Here is a 14,584-nt window from a genome sequence, read left to right as displayed (position 1 = left end):
CATCCCCGCTCCCACCCATCCCAGACCCCGGCCGGCTCTGGGGCGCTGCGCCACGGGCCCCGAGCAAAGAAAACACCGCCACCCGAGAGGGACCGATAATTCGAGAGTGCTTTTCCCGGGGATCGTGAGGCCGGCGCCCGCAGGTCTACGATGGCTGCGATGACCGGGGGATTGAGCGCTCGGAGCAATTCCTGAGAGACGCTCACCTCGGGCCGCTTAGGGGAAGAGGAAGAGCGGGGGCTTCTGGGAGAATTCAAGACAGCTTGACCTCTCGCGAGATTTCCGGTCGAAATAACGAGATCGGAAGCGGTAGGAAAGTTGGAGAAGGAAGGGAGTGTGAAACATGTTTTAAGAATGTCCGCGAACGACTAGTCGTCTTAGGGACTATCTCAAAACTCTCTCTTTTTGTTTCCAGAAATAAAGCTATGAGATTTAAAAGCTATTCCATTAAAAACAGGTTTGTCGCTCTAGGGCGGAACCATAGGAAGGAGACTTTTTATTTACCCGTTAACATTCGTTAGTTTTGATTATGGGATCATGTGCCCTGAGCGTGGTTTGTAAATTGGCGATTATATTTATTAGATTCCCGCCTGTAGTCTCAGCTACTCTACTCGGGAGCCCGAGAAGGGAGGATCGCTTCAGGCCAGGAGTCGGAGACTGCAATGAGCTGTGAATGCGCCACTGCACTCTCGCCTCGGCAACAGAGCGAGACCGCCTTCTCTAGACAAAACAAATATACTATTAAGGTAATATCGAAGTACAAATAGTTAATCATTAGCATTCCATGTACTTGTTCGCTCACCTACTCTGTGAATATTTATCGAACCTTTATTATGTGTTCTGCCATGGTGCTAGATGCAGGGCTGTAATGGGCACTAGGAGAGTCTCTAACCTCAAGGAAGGACAGTCCTGGGGTCGGGACAGGGGTGTGAGGGAAACAGCCTGGTGGGACACGAGAATGGGATAATGGGATACGACAGTGGGGGGGAGCACTGAGGACCACGTTAGAGGTGCTCAAGTGGAAACTGCTCCAGACCTCAGGTTGGGAAGCCATTCTTAAGACCATGCCATGGCCTGGGCCGAGGTGGGCCAGCAGCAGCCAGCACGGCATTAGAGGGAATGATTATTCTGGCCAATGGAAAGTTTCACGTGGGAACTGCAGGTGTTGAATTCCTCCTGGAAACCAATGAGGAGAGAGGAGGAGAGGAGAACCTCATCTTGAAGGGTCCTGTCTGTTGGCCAAGAGGTTTTAAAATCTCCTAAGTTCTGTCAATGAGGACTTTTAAAAGGGCTTAAACCCCTGGGGCATGTGTGTGGGGAGGGCAGGGCTTGGTGGCTTGCGGAGATTCACCTTTGAAAGGACCTCTCTGGCCAGAAGCATTCTGTTCCCAAGTGGTGGCCATGGGCTATGTCTGCATGTCCACGAATGGTGACTGTGGGCTATGTCTGTCTGTCCTCGAATGGTGACCACGAGCTCTTTCTTCTGTCCCTGAATGGTGACCACAGGCTATATCAGTTTTTCCATCAATGGCAATCGTGGGCTCTGTTTGTCCCTAAATGGCAAACATGGGCTCTGTCTGTGTCGGAATGGTGACCACAGGCTATGTCTGTCTGTCCCCGAATAATGACCGTGGACTCTGTATGTCCTTGAATGGTGATCATAGGCTCCATCTGTGTGACCTGGAGTGGTGACCGCAGACTCTGTCTGTTTATCCCTGAATGTTGACCACAGACTCCATCTGTCCGTCCCTGAATGGTGACCATGGGCTGTCTGTCCCCAAATGGTGACTGTGGACTCTGTCTGTTTCTCCCTGAATGGTGACCATGTGCTCTGTCTGTCCTGAATGTTGACCTCAGGTTCTGTCTATCCATCCGCGAATGGTGGCCATGGGCTCCATCTGTCTGTCCCCAAATGGTGACCGCAAGCTCTGTTTGTCTGTCCCTGAATGGTAACTGCAGGCTCTGTCTTCTGTTCCTGAATGGTGACCCCAGGCTCTATCCATCTATCTGTGCCTGAATGGTGACCGTGGGCTCTGTCTGTTTGTCTCTGAATGGTGACGGTGGATTCTGTCTGTCCCCGAATGGTGACGGTGGGCTTTTGTTTGTTCTTGGATGGTGACCATGGACTCTGTCCCAGAATGGTGACTATGGACTCTGTCCCCAAATGGTAAACATGGGCTCTGTCTATATGTCCCTGAATGGTGGCCATCAGCTCTGTCTGTCTGTCCCCAAAAGGTGACTATGGGCTCTGTCTGTTTGACCTTGAATGGTAACCACAGGTTCAGTCTATCTGTCCACGAATGGTGACCATGAGCTCTGTCTGTTTGTCCCTGATGGTAAACATAGGCACTGTCTGTTTGTCCCTGAATGGTGATCATGAACTCTGTCTTCAAATGGTGACTGCAGACTCTGTCTGTCTGACGCCGAATGGTGACCGTGGGCTCTGTCTTTTTGTCCTTGAATGGTGACACTAGGCTCTGTCTGTTTGTCCTTCAATGGTAACCACAGGCTCCGTCTATCTGTCCATGAATGGTGGCCATGGACTCTGTTTGTCTGTCCCTGAATGGTAAACATGGGCTCTGTATCCCTGAATGATGACTGCAGACTCTGTCTGTCTGTCCCTGAACCGTGACCACAGTCTCTGTCTATTCCTGAGTGGTTACCATGGTCTCTGTCCATCTGTCCACAAATGGTGACTGTGGGCTCCATCTGTCTGTCCTTGAATGGTAAACATGGGCTCTGTCTGTCTGTCCCCGAATGGTGACCACGGACTCTGTCTGTCCCTGAATGGTGACCACAGTTTCTGTCTATCTGTCCACGAATGGTGGCCATGGACTCTATCTGTCTATCCTTAAATGGTAAACATGGGCTCTGTCTGTTTGTCCCTGAATGGTGACCATGGACTCTGTCTGTCTCTGAATGGTGACCATGGGCTCTATCTGTCCATGAATGGTGGCCATGGGCTCTGTCTGTCCTCAAGTGGTAAACATGGGGTCTATCTGTCTGTCCCTGAATAGAGATCACGGGCTCTGTCTATCCCTGCATAGTGACCATGGGCTCTCTATCTGTCCACAAGTGGTGACCATGGGCTCTGTCTGTCCTCAAATGGTAAACATGGACTCTGTCTGTCTCTGAATGGTGACCACGCGCTCTGTCTGTCCTCGAATGGTAAACATGGGCTTTGTCTGTCTCTCCCTGAATGATGACCATGGGCCCTGTCTATCCCTGAATGGTGACCATAGGCTCTGTATGTCCCTGAATGGTGACCACAGGCTCTGTCTGTCTGTCCGTCCCTGAGTGGTGACCATGGACTCTGTCTATTCCTGAATGGTGACCATGGGTGCTGTCTGTTTCTGAATGGTGACCACAGGCTCTGTCTGTATGTTCATGAATGGTGGCCATGGGCTCTCTCTGTCTGTCCTCGGATAGTAAACATAGGCTCTGTCTGTTTGTCCCTAAATGGTGACAACAGACTCGTCTGTCCCTGAATGGTAACCATGGATTCTATCTGTCCATAAATGGTAGCCATGGGCTCTGTCTGACTCCGAATGGTGACCATGGGCTCTGTCTATCCTTCAGTGGTGACCACGGGCTCTATCTGTTTGTCCTTGAGGGGTAACCACAGGCTTTGTCTCTCTGTTCGAGAACAGTGGCCTTGGGCTCCGTCTGTCCCCGAATGGCAACTGCGGGCTTGGTTTGCTGTGTGGCTCCCCAGGAGCCGCAGGACACAGCATGCCCTCAGCCTTTTCACAACGATGGCCATTCTCCTCACTGACCCAACAAAGATGTCAAGTGGGTCCTGCAGGTGGTTGACAGTTTGTCCAAAGAAGGATTTTCAGTGGAGGCCATGAATTCGCAGCTAGGGCTTTTCAGCCTAGCATCTCCATTGGCCAGCGTTGGGCAGCCCAGCTGTCTTCCTGGGAGGGGACATCTGGGGGTTTGCAGATGAATGGATACTCAGTGTCCTGCCTTTGGATCACTATCCACTTCCCTGCCCTCGTGTGGGCTCTGCAGAGGGCTGGTCCCTGGGCCTTCCACAGAGCCAGGAGGACCATCTTAATCCCTCTTGGGGATTTGCTTGGGCTCCTCAGTCTGGGCCTCTCACACAACGTTGTGTTGAGCTTCACTTAGAAACTGGCCTTATTAGCCAGGAGGAGGGAATTCTTTTCAGACAGTTGGAAAAATGTAATCCCTTACTCAGGGGACTAGAGGCCTTTTATTTGCTTCTCAGAGCGGGATGCTGGCCTCTCCTCTCTGCTGCCCTGCCTTTCTCTTACCTCCTTCAGGGGAATAGCTGGCATTCTTCTTTCCGGGACTTTCCTAAGGGACCCCATGCCGTCTGCTTTCCTGAGACCCTTAGTTCCTTGAGCTGCAAAGTTTCCTCTTCGTTGTTGTAGCTTTCCTTACTGTATATAATTTTTAAGAGGTGTGAATTTTTTTAAGGCCAAATGTAAAAGTACATTTTCTTTTTCATCTTGTCACGTGAGGCAAGCATAGTTAGTTAGCATAGTTTAGAAGTAGTTAGACAGGTTTTCCTAGGCAGTTCTAACTTAGAAGAGGGTAAGCATTCAGACATCTTTCTTATCCGTACACAACCTTCATTAGACTGACCCAGCATATCAGAGGTGATGGAATGTGGATTTACCAGTACAGTAAATCACAGAAGTAATAGAGAGTTGCCCAAGACATAGACGTGTTGTTCTAAGAAAAGCGCAAAATGAGCTAGACAGAAACTTTCATTGTTTAGAAGGTCATTGGGATCTTAAAGGTTGAGAGATGTTAATCAAAACTTGTGACCAGATACCTGCAGCCCACCCCTCTTAACTCAAGGCTTTCTTAATCCTGATTGTAAAAGTATATAAAGCAGCTGGTCATGGTGGTTCATGCCTGTAACCCCAGTACTTTGGGAGGCGGAGGCAAGAGGATTGCCTGAGCTCAGGAGTTCAAGACCAGCCTGGGCAACTTGGTAAGATCTCGTCTCTACAATACATAAAAAATTAGCCAGGTGGTGGTGGTACACGTCTATGGTTCCAGCCACTTGGAAGGCTGAGGTGGAAGGATTGCCTGAGCCCAGGCATGCCACTGCACTCCAGCCTTGGTGACAGAGTAAGACTCTGACTCAAAACAAACAAACAAACAAACAAGTATATAAAGCTTCTTGTCAAAGGCAAGCACATGTCCTTTCTCCTAAGGCACCCATGCTCTTTGAGTATGTCTTCTTTCCAATAAATTTGTCTTAAATTATACTTTGGACTTGCTCTGAAATTCCTTTCTCTGACCGAGCCAAAGACTCTATGGGGCAACTGCATTGCACCCCACCAGGCATCATCATCATCATTAGTGGATGGTGTGTGTGTGTGTGTGTGTGTGTATGTGTGTGTGTGTGTGATTTTCCTGGCAGGGTCTTCACATGACCTCAAGAGGTCAGCCCTCGGGACCCTCCCTCTTCTGGGTAACTCTCTAGGCCCATGCAAATCTCTACCCTCCTCTGTTGGGCAACAAAACACCCCAGAGAACATCAAGATGGTTAACACATCCAGTTTGTGCTCCCAGCCATGGGCCTCTTGGGCTGTGTGTGTGAGTCCAGTGAAGAAGTTTTACTTCTGGCAAGACTCGGGCTTCCATCTAGACTTGGGGGACAGATAGTGGGAAGCCCCTTGCCCGTCGCTCGTCCACCTGCTCCACTCTTGACTTTCCCACAGTCCATCAGAGCCAGAGCGGTTTCTTCATTTAAAAGGTTGAAATGATTACAAAAGCTTTGCGTGTCTGTAGAAAGCTAGATATAACAGATAAGCAGCCTAAGAAAATACAGTCCAATTGATTAGTGTATATCCTTCCTGTGTGTACTGTGTGTGTTTTTATATATATTTACTAATTGGAGCTATACTGTACCTATGTTGTAACCTGCTTTTTTTCCCCAGTTAATCTCAGTTTTATCATGTCAATACATTTTCATTTCTCCTAATACTCAATCTAAACCTCAATTTTCCTAGTTGCCCCCAAAATGTCCTTTAGAATTTTTTTGTTGTTGCTCAAAACCAGACCACATCTAAGCACCACATGATATCTGGCTGTTCTTCATTGAGCTTCTTTCTTCCTTTTTCAGAGACAGGGTCTTTCTCTGTCTCCTAACTGGAATGCAGCAGTGTGATCATGGCTCACTGCAACCTTGAACTCCTGGGCTCAGGCAATCTGCCTACCTCAGCCTCCTGAGTAACTGGGACTGCAGGCATGCACCACTATGACCGGCAAATTTCTACTTTTTTTTTTTTAGAGACGGGGTTTCACTATGTTGCTCAGGCTGCTCTTGAACTCCCAGGCTCAAGAAATCTCCCCCCCACCCTACCCCCTGCCTCAACTACCCAAAGGGTTGGGATTACAGGTATGAGCCACCACACCCAGCCAGAATGCTTTTTTCCCCCCCTGAGAGGCAAATTCAGAATCAGACATTGTCTTTAGTTGCTCTCATTCATTCGCTCTCTCTCTCTCTCTTGTTTTTTTTTAAAGAGTAACTTTTATTTTTTATTTTTTTAAGTTTTTTTTGAGTTGGAGTCTCACTCTGTCGCCCAGGCTGGAGTGTAGTGGCTGCTCCCAGCCACTACAACCTCGACTTGCTGGGCTCTTGCGATCCTTCTGCCTCAGCCTTCTGAATAGCAGGAATTACAGGCATGCGCTACCACGCCCAGCTGATTTTTTGATTTATTGTAGAGATGAAGTCTCGCCAAGTTACCATCTCAGTCTCCCAAAGTGCGGGATTACAGGCTGAGCCACCAGCCCGGCTTCTCTCTCTCTCTTGCGTGGGAGTCTCACTTTGTTGCCCAGGCTGGAGTGCAGTAGCACACTGACAGCCACTGCAGCCTCGACCTGCTGGGCTCAGGTGATCCTTCCATCTCAGCCTTCCAAGTAGCTGGAACTACAGGCATGCACTGCCACACCCAGCTAATTTATTTTATTTTATTTTATTTTGATTTATTGTAGAGACAAGATCTCGCCAAGTTGTCTAGGCTGATCTTGAACCCCTGGGCTCAGGCAGTCCTCTCACCTCAGTCTCCCAAAGTGTTAGGATTACGGGCGTGAGCCACTGCACCTGGCCTTCTGTGTCTCTTTATTCTTCCCTAGTTTGGAATAGTTTTGCACTCTCTGTAAGAAGAATTTTCTCCCACCAACTAGAGCTATTTGGTCTCCCTGAAATACAGTTTCTACAACTGCAGAAGCGTGATCTTTAAAAAATATAAATTATACTGAACAGCATTCTCTTCCCTCCACAGCACCCAGGCTAAAACCCTTGAAAGATTTCCCATTTCCCTCCAAATGAAGTTCACACTTCTTGCTGTGGTGTGTGAGGCTGATACAGTCCCAGCCTTCCTTTCCCACCATTTTCCTCCACACTGGGTTTGCTTCAGCCCCATCATCTCCTTTCTACTTCAGGGACATAGTTAACTCACTCCTGCCTTGGTTCCTTTGCCCTGGCCCTTCCCTCCACCTGCCATGATTTGCAAAGATATCTGATGTTGACTTCCTGCAGCCACCCGGCCTCTGCCTCCATTCCTGTCCTGATGCTCAGGCTGCAGAAACCCCTCCCGGGCATGTTCTCTTGCTTTTCTGTCCTCACACACATCTCACTGACTGAAATTCTCTCGTTTATTAGTTTTCTTGTTAAATTTCAACCTCCTTTTTCACAAATGTAAGCTTCATGAGAACACAGTCCTTGTCTGTCTTTTCCCCCCAGTGCCTAAAATGATTTCTTGTTCATAATAAGTGCTCAATAAATATTTGTTGAATTGCAGCATAGCACTGGAAGTCCTAGCCAGAGCAATTAGGCAAGAGGGAGAAATGAAGGGCATCCAAATTGGAAAGGAGGAAGTCAAATGGTCTCTGCAGATGGCATGATATTACATACAAGAAAACTTAAAGACTCTGCCAAAAAATTTCTCAGAACTGGTCAACAGATTCTGTGAAGTTGCAGGATGCAAAATCAATATGCAAAACCAAGTAGTATTTCTTTTTATTATTTTTTTATTATAAAGATGTGGGGTACAATTCAGGATTAGGTATACAAACATTGACTATGCAGGTATCCTTGTTGATGAGGTATGCCCCTCCCTCCCCTAGCAGTTTCCCTCAACTGCCAATCCCACCCCCCTCCCTTGACAGTTTCCTATTACTGCCAATCCCTTTCTTATAGTATTATGATAATTGTTCAAGTTCCACTTATGAGTGAAAACATTTGGTACTCTGTTCTTTGTTTCTGTGATAGATCACTGAGTATGATCGACTCTAAATCCATCCAAGTTGCTGCAAAGTCCATATGTTTGTCCTTTTTATGGCTACATAATATTCCATTGTGTATATGTACCATATTTTTTTTTTATCCAGTCCAGCTTTGATGGGCAACATGGTTGGTTCCAAGTTTTTGCTATTGTGAATAGAGCTGCAACAAACATGCATGTGCAGGTATCTTTTTTGTAGAATGATTTGAGTTCCTCCAGGTATCTTCCCAATAGGGGAATTGCTGGGTCATATGGAAGGTCCATTTCTAGTTCTTTCAGAAATCGCCACACTGTCTTCCAAAGAGGATACACTAGTTTGCATTTCCACCAGTAGTGTAGAAGTGTTCTTTTCTCTCCGCAATACTTCTATGCATAGACAATGACTAGCTGAAAAAGAAATCAAGATGGCTAACCCACAGGAGTGGTGACATGCCTCTGTAGTACCAGTTATTTGAGAGACTGAGATGGGGGAGGATTGGTTGAGCCCAAGAGTTCAAGACCACCTTGGGAAACTTAGTAAAATCTTGTCCCAAAAAAAGAAAAAGGAAAAAATAAAATAAAAGGGAAATTAAAAAAAGACGATCCCATTGACAATAGTGATGGGAAAAGAAGGAATAAATTTAGCTAAGGAGATGAAAAGTCTTCTATAAGGAAAGCTACAGAACACTGATGAAAGAAATTAAAGAGGCCAGGCTCGGTGGCTCAGCCTGTAATCCCAGGGCTATGGGAAGCCGAGATGAGTGGATTGCCTGAGCCCATAGGGTTCGAGACCCGCCTGGGCAACTTGGCGAGACCTCATCTCTACAATAAATAAAAAATTAGCCGGGTGAGGTAGCGAGCACCTGTAGTTCCAGCTACTTGGAAGGCTGAGGCGGAAAGATCACCAGAGCCCAGCAGGTCGAGGCTGCAGTGGCCGGGAGTAGCCACTGCACTCCAGTCTGGCTGACATAGTGAGACTCCAACTCAAAAAAAAAGAAACTGAAGAAGATAAGAAACAAATGGAAAGACAGCCCATGCTTATGAATTAGAAGAATTAACATTGTTAAAAAAGACCATACTACCCAAAGCAATCTACAAATTCCATGCAATCCCTATCAAAATACCAATGTTATGCTTCCCAGAGGTAGAAAAAAAATTCCCAAAATTTATGCAGAACCACAAAAGACCCCATGTAACCAGCACAATCTTGAGCAAAAAGAACAAAACTGGAGGCATCACATTATCAGACTTCAAATTATACCACATCCTGATTCAAGCACTGGAGATGGCATCATATATATATAATTTTATATAAATACAAATATTATATATGGCAAAACTGTAGTAACCAGGGCAGCATGGTACTGGAATAAAAACCAATGGAACAGAGTAGAGAACCAGAAATGAACCCATGTATATACAGTCATCTGATTTTTGACAAAGGCACCAAAAACACTAATTGGGAAAAAGACGATATCTTCAATAAATGGTGCTGGGAAAACTGGATATTCGTATGTAGAAGAATGAAACTAGACCCCTATCTCTCACCTATACAAAAAATCAACTCAAAATGGATCAAAGACCTAAATATAAGACTCCAAACCATGAAACTACTAGAAGAAAACATGGGAAAATTCTTCGGGATGTTGATCTGGGAAAAGATTTTATGAGTTAGACCTCAAAAGCACAGGCAACAAAAGCAAAAATAAATAAGATTATATCCAACTAAAAGCTTCTGTACAGCAAAGGAAACAATTGAAAGACAACCTACAGAATGGGGGGATATATTTGCAAACTACTCATCCAGCAGGATTGATACCCAGAGTATACAAGGAACTCAACATCAAAATAAACAAACAATCCAATTTAAAAATAGACACATGATCTGAAGACATTTCTCAAGAGAAGATATACATAAGACCAACACATATATGAAAAAAATGCTCAACATCACTAATCATCAGGAGAATGCAAATCAAAGCCCCAGTGAGGTATCATCTCATCCAGTTAGGATGGTCATTACCAAAAGACAAAACAAAAAACAAACAAACAGGAGGAAAGGGAACTCTTGCACACTGTTGGAGGGAATGTAAACTAGTGTAGCCACGATGAAGAACTGTACGGAGGTTTCTCAAAACTGCAGATAGAACTATCATATGCTCAGCAATACCACTACAGGGCATTTATCCAAAGGGAAAGAAATCGTTATATCAAAAGACATCTACACCCCACGTTTATTGCAGCACTATTCACAATAGCCAAGATGTGGAACCAACCTGGATGTCTAACAATAGACAAATGGATTTTTTTTTTAGTTGGAGTCTCACTTCGTCACCCAGGCTGGAGTGCAGTGGCTGTAGCACACTCATGGCCACCTCAGCGTCCATCTGCTGGGCTCCAGCGATCCTTCTGCCTCAGCCTTCCAAGTAGCCAGAACTACAGGTGCTCACTACCCATGCCTGACTAATTTTTTGATTTATTGTAGAGATGAGGTCTCGCCAAGTTGCCTGGGCTGGTCTCGAACCCACGGGCTCAGGCAATCCACTTGCCTCGGGCTCCCAAAGTGCTGGGATTATAGACTGAGCCACCGAGCCTGGCTGACAAATGGATTTGTTTTTTCAAAGTGGTATATACAAACAATGGAATACTATTCAGCCATAAAAAGAACAAAATCCTGTCATTTGCAGCAATGTGGACGGAACTGGAGGACATTATGTTAAATGAAATAAGCCAGGAACAATAAGCCACTTATATGTGGAAGTCCAAAAAAATTGATCCTGTAGAAATAAAAAGTAGAACAGAGGATACTAGAAGGCTAGAAGGGTAGGGTAGGGAGGAGTAGGGAGAATGTTGGTAAAGGATACAAAATTACAGTCAGTTAGGAGGTATAAGTTCTAGTGTTCAATATCACTGCAGGATAAGGAGGACACCGAATATTCCCAACACAAAGAAATGATAAATGTTTGAGATGATGGATATGCTAATCACCCTGACCGATCACTATACCTTCCTTACATGTATGGAAGCATTGCTATGCACCCTACAAATATGTGCTTTATTGTGTCAATTCAACCAATAAAATAAAATTTAAAAGTTTTTTTAATGGTGCATTAATGATGTACACAATGGAGAATTCTATGGACACAAATCCCTGAAGCCTGGAGCTGTCCCAGGCTTGCTGTAGAGAGCCTCCCCACTGCTGTGATCCCCGAGTCCACAGCCCTGGTGACAGTCCCCCTGCAGGGAGGCTTCAGGTCTGGGAAGCCCCGTCTCCTCTCCCTCCACTGAGGGCAGTAAGCCGTCCTTGCTCTCTCATTCCCGTGACTCTGTTGGGGTCCCATAAGGAGGAGTCCCTTCAGGGAAGCTTTTTCATTTGAACATCTGGGGTGAATGGCTGGGATCCTGGGTGGTAGGTGCAGTCAAGAGGAGCTGCCACACCAGTGACAGGTGCTGGTCCAGCCCCGTGAGTGCTGTCTTGTGTGCACAAAGCTGGCTTCCCCCTTCGTCAACGTATCAGCTCCATTTCTTTTAACACATTGACGCCATTAGGCTAACACTTACTAGAGGGTAGAAGCATTCTATGTGCCTGGAGACAAACACTCTTCTCAAAACTCAAAGGGGACTGTGAGGCTGGGATCGATGTGCCCACACTGGGCTGACAATGCAGTAAGACTCCTCTGACCTCATGCCCAAAATCGCACCACTGACCGGCTGTAGAGTTGCCTCCTTCAGTCTCTCCACTTCTAGAATGCAGCTGTTTCTGGAATGAACGCTAACATTTGTTGAATACTTATTTGATGCGCTGTACTTTCACACCACTATACCAAATCATCTTTAGCAGCCAATCTTCTTGTTACAGGAAAGGTCATCTATCCCAGCAAATGGCAGAGCCAGAGCAAGACCAGACCCAAGGCCTCCTGGCAGAGATCCTGTGTGATCCTGGGGCGAGGAGTCCATGCAATCCGTACTTCCAGTGTGAGTGTCTGGGTAACTAGAAGGCAATTCTAGGGCCCAGAGAGAGGATGGGACAAATCCATGACCACAGGGAGAGGTGAGGACAGAGCATCCACTGTAGGTTAAGCCTGCATGTATCTCCTCCCACGGACCCCCACGACAGCTAAGGAAGGGCGCACTCCCCATTTCTCCAGAGGATGGACTGCCCACATCCTGAGCCAATCGGTGGCCGAGGACACATCCACAGAGCTGGGTGGGCTGGCTCTGTCGGCTCTCTATCTATTACACCTGCCTGCCATGGGCAAGGATTCCAGAAAGGGCATGTGGAGATTATGGGGAAATTAACCTTGGGTATTGCTGAGGGCTAACCCCCAAAAGCACACAATTCACAAAAACTTGAAGAACGTGATTCTGTTGTGGGCAGTTAAGAGACACCAAGGGCCACCAGATGGCACCAGTTCCACACTGTGAGAAGCTTTTCCATCCTTTACGCAGGGCGTTATTATTTCGTGCGGCACTCTGTCATACTTCCCAGAGTGGCAGGTGACAACGAGTGCCAGCAGGTGGGTGTTAGCAGGTGAGTGCCAGCTGATGCTTGCCGGCGGGTGGGTGCCAGCCAGTGGGTTCAGCAGGTGGGTGCTGGCTGGCAGGGGCCACAGGGGCACTCTTAGAGTATGTGTGCCATGGCATCTCTGGAGTGGGAATTGCTTTTTTAAAATAAAACTTCGTTTCAAAGGGTGCGTGTGCAGGCCCGTCACATGGGCATATTGTGTGATGGGGAGGTCTGGGCTTCCATCGAGGCTGTCACCCAAATGGCGAGCATGGTGCCCAACAGGCAGTTTTCTAACTCTAACCCTAACCAACCCTAACCCTAACCCAACAGACAGTTTTCCAACCCTTGCCCCTCTCTCCTTACCTCTAAGTCCACAGCATCTGTGTTCCATCTTTATGTCCGTGTGTGCCCTGTGCTCAGTTCCCACCTGTGAGAACACGTGGCATTCAATTTTCTGTTTCTGTTAGTTCGCTTAGAATAAGGGCCTCCAGCTGCATCCATGCTGCTGCGAAGCTCATGATTTCATTCTTCTTGATGGCTGTGTAGTATTCCATGGTATCTATAGACCACATTTTCTCTTCCCTGCCCACTGCTGATGGGCATCTGTGTTGGTTCCATGTTTTTGCTATTGTGAATTGCATGCGATTGACACACTAGAGCAGGTGTCTTTTTGGAAGGGCGATTTATGCTCCTTTGGGCAGATACCTGGTAGTGGAGTTGCCGGGTTGAATGGAAAGTCTGTTTTTGGTTCTCTGAGAAATCTCCAAACAGCTTTCCACAGGGGCTGGATTAGCTTACTTTTGAATGAGATTCCTATTCTCACAGTACAGGTGAGGAAAATGAAGACGGGCAAGATTATGCAGCCTGTGCAGGACACGGAGGCATACCGCCTTGGAGAAGGGATTCCTGCAAGGCCTGTCAGATCTGAGGCGCCTGGGCACTGTGCTACACTAAGGTAAGTAGGGGTGTTGGGCCAGCAGCAGAGAAGCCGTGCTGACAGTCTTCGGGACTTGGAAACTCAAGGGTGACGATGCAGAAATAAATTCTGCAGGGGGGAATGGGTAGCAACCGACTTTTTAAAAGTGGATACATGACAAGACTTTATTTAGCTCATTAGAGAGAAAACTGGTTCGAAGGACAACCCAAAGACACATGAGGAATATTGAAAGAAAAGAGCACGGGGAGGTGAAACTGTTTTTACGTGGGCGGGGGGAGAGGAGGACAGAGTTTATTTGCATATGGAGAAACCATCATTTTCCATTGCTGTAATTTATCGCCCACTTAAGATGTTGTAAAATGATAACTCTCAGGGAATCAGACTCAGAGAGCCTGCATTCCAGGCAATGCAAAAAAAAGTCCCCTACCCCTGTTCACAGCTGTACGAGGCCTAGATCTAACTTCAGGTGGGGACTTCTGGCAGTTGCAAGGACCTGGCGGAGAGAGCTGGCAATGGGTTCCTTCATTATTCGATTCAGCCTTGCAGGGAGACCCCCACCCAGGGCACAGGAGGGGTCCCACGCCGACTGGGAGACCTGCAGGGTAGGATTCACAGCCTTCCTAGAGAGTCTCTGCATGTCTCAGAGCAAGCTGGGAGGAGGCGGCAGAACCGGCAGCCAGGCCGAGGGATTCCTGGAAGAATTCGAGCTTTGCCAGGTTTGGAATCTCCACAGGCTAGAGCAGGGATCCTCAAACTACGGCCCGCGGGCCACATGTGGCCCACCGAGGACATTTATCCGGCCCACTGGGTGTTTTTGCCACCGCTGCCTGTCCTGCCTAGCCCGCAGTGCGCATGTGTGGAATGTGCGTCGCACTCTCCGACTCCTCTCCT

The 14,584-nt window shown here is 47.2% G+C and overlaps 1 protein-coding gene across 8 annotated transcripts in view; it reads right to left on the bottom strand.

The window, feature by feature from the left end:
- The window catches only part of LOC103250014 (60S ribosomal protein L17), a 24,607-nt gene that overhangs the window by 3,386 nt on the left and 6,637 nt on the right, over window positions 1–14,584 (bottom strand). For 2 of the 8 annotated variants that reach the window (XM_021707805.1, XM_021707811.1), the window contains exon 1: window positions 201–246. The exons of 2 other annotated variants lie outside the window; for them this stretch is intronic. The gene's annotated coding sequence lies outside the window, so the exon portion shown is untranslated. Of the gene's footprint in view, window positions 1–200; window positions 306–13,846; window positions 13,856–14,584 lie in introns of those variants that run through there. 4 more of the 8 variants (XM_021707809.1, XM_021707807.1, XM_021707804.1 and 1 more) reach the window with 4 other exon arrangements.

The sequence above is a fragment of the Carlito syrichta genome, unplaced genomic scaffold, assembly GCF_000164805.1.
Source record: "Carlito syrichta isolate Samal-C Ts95f unplaced genomic scaffold, Tarsius_syrichta-2.0.1 Scaffold126426, whole genome shotgun sequence".
Lineage (NCBI taxonomy): Eukaryota > Metazoa > Chordata > Mammalia > Primates > Tarsiidae > Carlito > Carlito syrichta.
Note: the sequence above shows the minus strand (reverse complement) of the source record. Positions and strands in the feature narration are given on the sequence as shown.